The 6,138-nt window shown below is 26.8% G+C and overlaps 1 protein-coding gene across 1 annotated transcript in view; it reads right to left on the reverse strand.

Annotated features, from left to right (window-relative positions):
• The window catches only part of LOC142330132 (homeotic protein antennapedia-like), a 485,876-nt gene extending 482,839 nt beyond the window's left edge, over window positions 1–3,037 (reverse strand). The window contains exon 1 of the mRNA XM_075375222.1: window positions 2,977–3,037. The gene's annotated coding sequence lies outside the window, so the exon portion shown is untranslated. The remainder of the gene's footprint in view (window positions 1–2,976) is intronic.
• Window positions 3,038–6,138: the final 3,101 nt, after the last annotated feature.

Here is a 6,138-nt window from a genome sequence, read left to right on the forward strand (position 1 = left end):
TCAATTAATAATCTTTTACTAATGTAGAAATTCTGATTTTATTTTGTGCAGTTAAAAATTTATTTTGACGAAAGTTTAATGAATTTTGTAGGTTTAATAAGGGTTACTAATAGAACCCATAATAGGTTTAACCATTGTAGGTTTAATAAAATGAAGAATTTCTTTTAAAAGGGTTTCTCTTAATTTCTAAAATAATAAGTTGAAAATATTTATAAAAAATGTATACGGAATATTAAAAAACTCAGAGAATTTAATTTTTAAACTGGTTTGTATCGGCTTACATCAAACAAGTTCTAAACTGTATGAAATTTATACAAGATTTTTACTTACTATTTAAAGTATTTATAATCAAATGAAATAAAAAAAAAAAAAAAAAAAAAAAAATTGTTTAATGTAAATTACTTCATTTCATCATTTATAATAATAATAATAATTACTTTTTAAGCAAAATAAAAAAAATATCAAATATTTTATGTCATAGTCGATAGTAAAATAGTCGATGTTTTCATTTAGGTCCTAAAGATGATTACTCTAGATAGATTAGATTTCAATCGTTATAATTCACTAAAGAGTTATAACGAAAAAAGTAATTAGCGAAGAATTTTGTAGAGCAAAAAATTATTAGCTCAGTAAATGCGATAGAAATATAAAAATGAACAATAAATTTTTTTTTTTTTTTATATGTACAAGCAGCCAGTCTGAATAGCATTTCCGGATCTAAAATTTTTTTTTTGCAGTAAAGACTTGTTCAATTACGAAACGATTTTGAGGGATTAATTTTTATTCTTTATTTTTTACATAAAATTAAAACATTAACTTCTTAGGAAAAATTATGACTATAAGTTGTTTTTTTTTTTTAATATCAAGGTTTGTCATTTTATCTTTTTAAATTAAATTATAGATTATATTTGTAAGGCAAAATAAAAACCAAATTTTAATATAATTACTCTATTAAGTTCGGTTTGATTTATGACACTGAAATTCCATAGAAATTAGATTAATAATAAGAGTAATCGGTAAGGGGGAAGAACCACGTTGGGGTCATAGAACAACGGTATTGGATAGGGAGAGGAAGGAAAGGGGGAGAGAGAATATAGAGTGTACCGAAGGTAATATTAGCACCGAGTCGGTACTGTATTACAACATCGATCATAGAAATTCATTAGATAGGATTACAGTGGCCAGCTGCTAAATTATTCAGACTTATTGGTCGGCCATGAGGCCATGAACAGAACAGATGGCTCGCTGGCGTTGCTCATGGGTTCACGGGGTTCGGAACATTACTAATACTAAAGTGGGATAGAGAGCGAGCGAAGCTGTTAATCAATTCTCTATTAGGATTAGCCCAAGGAATTACCCACATTTATGCATGTAATTCCTACTATACCCGATGCGTCCCATTAATAAACGGGAACAGGAGTATATTCTGCTAGTATTGGAACTAAATACGTACAAGCAACCGATCCATCTCTACTCATTTTATAAAAGTAGGTCGTACAAAAATTAAAAGTAAGAACAAACTATTTATTTAAAAAAAAAAGTTATTTGAAACGTGAACATTTTGTTCAATTTCTCGCATACAAATAACTCTATTAAAAAACATATTACGATTAAAAAAATAAACAAATAAATAACGTAGAAAAAACTACAAATTACACTTAATAATAATTATTAAATTGTGGCAATTTTTAACAAAATATAGTCTTGATAATAATTAAAAGTTAGAATGAAATTATATGATTTTTTCGAGGAATTTTTATAAAAAAATTGTATTTTTTATCTGGATGAATAGGCGTAAAAATTCTATAGATTTGTTTTACAAATTGAAATTTACCTATATCACTTAAAAAATATAAACATACAGGCTTTTCTGAATTAATGCCACAAATATACCTACCATCCTTTCATGATGAGTCGTGTGAAAATTAATCGAAAAACTATATTACCCCGAATGTCATTAAAAAAGGCATTAAAAAAAGTTAAATTTCAAAAAAATAAATAAACGTAAATTTTTATTAATTTGTATTTTACTACAACACTAATGTTTATATTAATCGGTTTTTAATATTTTTACGATTAGGTTATTGTTTTACTGCACTGATTTTTATTTTTATTATATTCTACTCAAAACATTAATAAGATCAGACCGGCAAAAAATTCCGGAATAAATCTATTTTTAATACATTAATTTATCGCTAATTTTTAAATCCTTACTTTAGACATTATCAAACGAGAATGAAGGACATGTTTATTCATAATTTTGGGTCGATAGCAATTTTCCTTAACTTGTTGCCGATTTCCCATCATTACAACGGTTAATCGGTAGTAGAAGGTACGGTTATCGGTTCCCTGGTAATTATGTCACGGAGATCATAACAAGCCTCTACTCCAACGTACTTTTAGATGCGTTAAGGGTTTTTACTGAATATAACAGATTTATTGATAATATAAAAGGCTTTGAATGAACATCTGTGAAAAATATTGTAAATGTATCATCTTATGCGTTCGTAAACTGTCAAATAAGTTTTAAAACATTAAACAACACGTGATTTGTTGTTGCTTAATACGGTAACTTGGTTGTAGAAATTTTTATTGAAATTTGGCTTGCAATTAACGCACTATAGAAAAAGCAGGGCTGCCATAATTCCAAATTAATCTAATTAGCTCCTCATTTCTCATATGTATGAATCGTACGATCTCATCTCATCAATCGAATTGAGTTCTGAATAACGCATGCGAGTAAGTTTTGCTTTTGGTGTTTTTTACAATTTGAGTTTCTTTTTATATATAAACGATAAAAATACCAAAGCGTGACAAAAGAATCGAGTAACTCGAATAAACAGACAAAAATATGAGATGCAAAAAAAAATTAAGATTAACTCAAAAAAACTAGACGGGAATCGAATAACATTAGGAAAAATTATATTAAGATATATTAATTTTGGAAACGTTAAAACTTTATTTTTAATTTCATACCTGATGTAAATTTTTGAATTAATGACTGAAATATGCCTAACGGTCCTCCAAAAAACATCTTGCATACATCTGTTCAAATTTCCTTGACATTCACTTACCTGCAAAGAAAAATGAAATTAACAATAAAAGAAAAATATAAAACAACTCTTGTTATGTAAGTTCTACATTTATATTTTTAGCGCATTAAAGCTGACTGTTTTTTTTTTTAAATTATATAAAAAGATCTGTTGCTTTTCAAAAATGCAAAAGAGATAGATTGATTAATAAATATATACGTTCATAATTAAGTTAAAATGATGTGTTCATTTAATCGTATTGTTTAGTGATAATATAAAAATATAAATAATATATAATAAAAATAAATTAAAAATATTTTATCGTTAAAAAACTGGGCAAAATTATTTCCAACTTTGAACAAAAAATGAAGCATAACCGCTTGATACTACTCAGTTACCAATATTAAAGAATAAGCGTTAAATTTTTTAATATAAATTGCAAAATTGATCTTTTAAATGTAATGTAATTTTAGCTCCTACTGAATCGAAATAGTGAATATATAATGCGTTCCTTTAAGAACAGGAAGCGGTAATTAATTTCTTCAGACGATTTACTCGTCGCATATAACATTACTCTCATGCTGATCAACAGATTTAATTGCTTTACAAACTTTATTATGAGCTTTTAAAATATTTGAGGTATCTCGTAGAACTGCTTTCTGTGAGAGTAATGATGTTAATTTTACAGCTTATGGTAAATACAGTTAAATTGTCATTTACAGGACTAAATATCGCCTGTATTTCGGTATAGCTGGATATTCGGTTTCATGAAGAAGGCAACAATAGTTTCATTATAATTCAATCAAATAAATGTTTTAAAAAGATGTGTGAGTGGTCTGAACATAATAATCGATTCTATAACAAAAGTATAAAATATTAATAAAATACCATACCTAAGTAATCAAATTATTATAACTATTGACATAAATATTTTTTTTAGCTTTAAAAATAAATAATCGATTACTTATTTTATAATTTACTTATTTCAATAGTTCAATAATTAAATATAACTATATGAAATCAATATATTTAGTATATATATATATATATATATATATATATATATATATATATATATATATATATATATATAATGTGTGTATACGTGTTTTAACCCGTAAGTTAGAAAGTTCCCGCGGGAAACCTTTAAAAACACACTGTTTATATAGTGACATAAGTAGCTGAATTGATAAAATTAATTTTACCACATAATAGAAAGTAATGGAAAAATACTTCAAAACCAAAATAAATAATGTTTCTTTCATTTTTCAAAATTGTAACACTGGCTGCAGATTATGAAAGATTTAAATTAGTCTGCGAAAAATAAAGTAGAAAAAAAATTAATTTCAAGCGCTAAAGTAGAGAAAATAATTAAACAAGAGGCTACCGTAAACGTATCATTAACGAATTTCCATTTGGATGGCGGAAGGGAAACAGAACAAGCTATACATTAGGTGAGAGGACACGAACACCGTTTTTATTTACAATCGATTTCTGCGCCGATGTCCTCTCTCCCTTTACCATAATTATTGTCTTAATACAAAAAAGAAAGGTTACAACAACAACAAAAAACACCTAATAAAATAGAAAATAACTGTATTTTTTCTAAGTGTTTTTTCCCCCCATTAGACCCTTAAAATTCGACAGAAATTCTTGGTTTTTGTTACCCATTATGATTAGTACAAAAGATAGAGGCGTATGTTTTGTACATGTTTTAGGAAACTTTGTCTGACCTGGCACAGGTAAGATACGATTCCCAAACCGAAGGCCGGAGTATTTTTTTTAAACCGTCTACAAAAAACAGGATACTGCACTGTGCGGTAAAGCGAAGCAGTGATTTACGATTTGTAAGCCTTGTGTATGTAGCTACGCATGCCAGCCAGTTTAAAGCCTAGCTGTATCTAGGACCTTTCCGCGCCAGAACAAACCAAAACCGTCTTTTATTATGGACTCGTCTCTCTGTTTTTAATCAGACTCGATATTCTTGCTTCGCTCATCGTAGAGACTTTCCAGCACACACTGTTTTTTTTTCATCGTGAATTTATCTTGTTAAAGAATCTTTTTATTCTATGTTTAATTTCTTCTTTTTTTTGTAAATACAACTCGGAATAAATTAAAAGAGAACATAAATCAAAGTCAAATAATTAAAAATTTATTTAAAAAATAAAAAACAACATTTTTTCAAAATAAAATAGTAATAAATTAGTATACATATATATTATACATACCCTATATGTATTAATAAAACTATGAACATTTAAAAAATAGATTGATAAAAATGTAATAATCACAAAATAGTAATAAAAATAAAACTACTGTTTTCAGAAAATTCAATTCAAAATTAGAATGTTTACTTTTATGAAGTGTAAAACTTGTCGAGTGGAAGTACGAACGGTATTTAAATCCTGAAAATACTTCAAATTTAGATTTTTTTTTATAATGAATTCAGTACCAAAGTTTTTTAAAGCTTGAATGTGGGAACAGATAATGAAATTTTGTAGCCTAACTTTTACAAAAAATGTTATGCTTGATCGGAATTGAATGTGAGATCCCAGGATAAAAGACCGAGACATTACCACTACGCCACGATCGGCAAGTATTTCTCTCTTTATTATTTTTCATATGTTTCTAAAATAATTATAACATTTTTAAAGATATTTGTAACAATATGTAATCCACTTTACCAGATACATAGTTAAAATTTAAAAAAAATCATAGTTAAACTTTAAAAAGAGGCATGACTGTCCGGTCCTACTAGTACACTGAAGGAATATACACCAGAGTAAATTCTGGTGGATTAAGATGAAATCAAACGGAACCATGTATCAAAGAGATAATTATTGGATTAAATTATTACTTCTTTATTTATTTTAGTATGTTTTTAAATAATAAAATTTTTGTTCGATAATTAATTTTTATTATTACAGTGTATATAATATTTTTCCAAATTAGAAGTATTATAAATATCTAAGATTTTCATGAAATTATTATGATTGTATGTATATGACCGTATTCTATTATATGTTTGGCAAAGTTAGAGTTTTCTGGTTTATTACTTTTAATGCTATGTATATGCTCTTTAGCACGTATGGAAAATTTGCGACTG

Source organism: Lycorma delicatula, chromosome 9, assembly GCF_047948215.1.
Source record: "Lycorma delicatula isolate Av1 chromosome 9, ASM4794821v1, whole genome shotgun sequence".
Taxonomy (NCBI): Eukaryota; Metazoa; Arthropoda; class Insecta; order Hemiptera; family Fulgoridae; genus Lycorma; species Lycorma delicatula.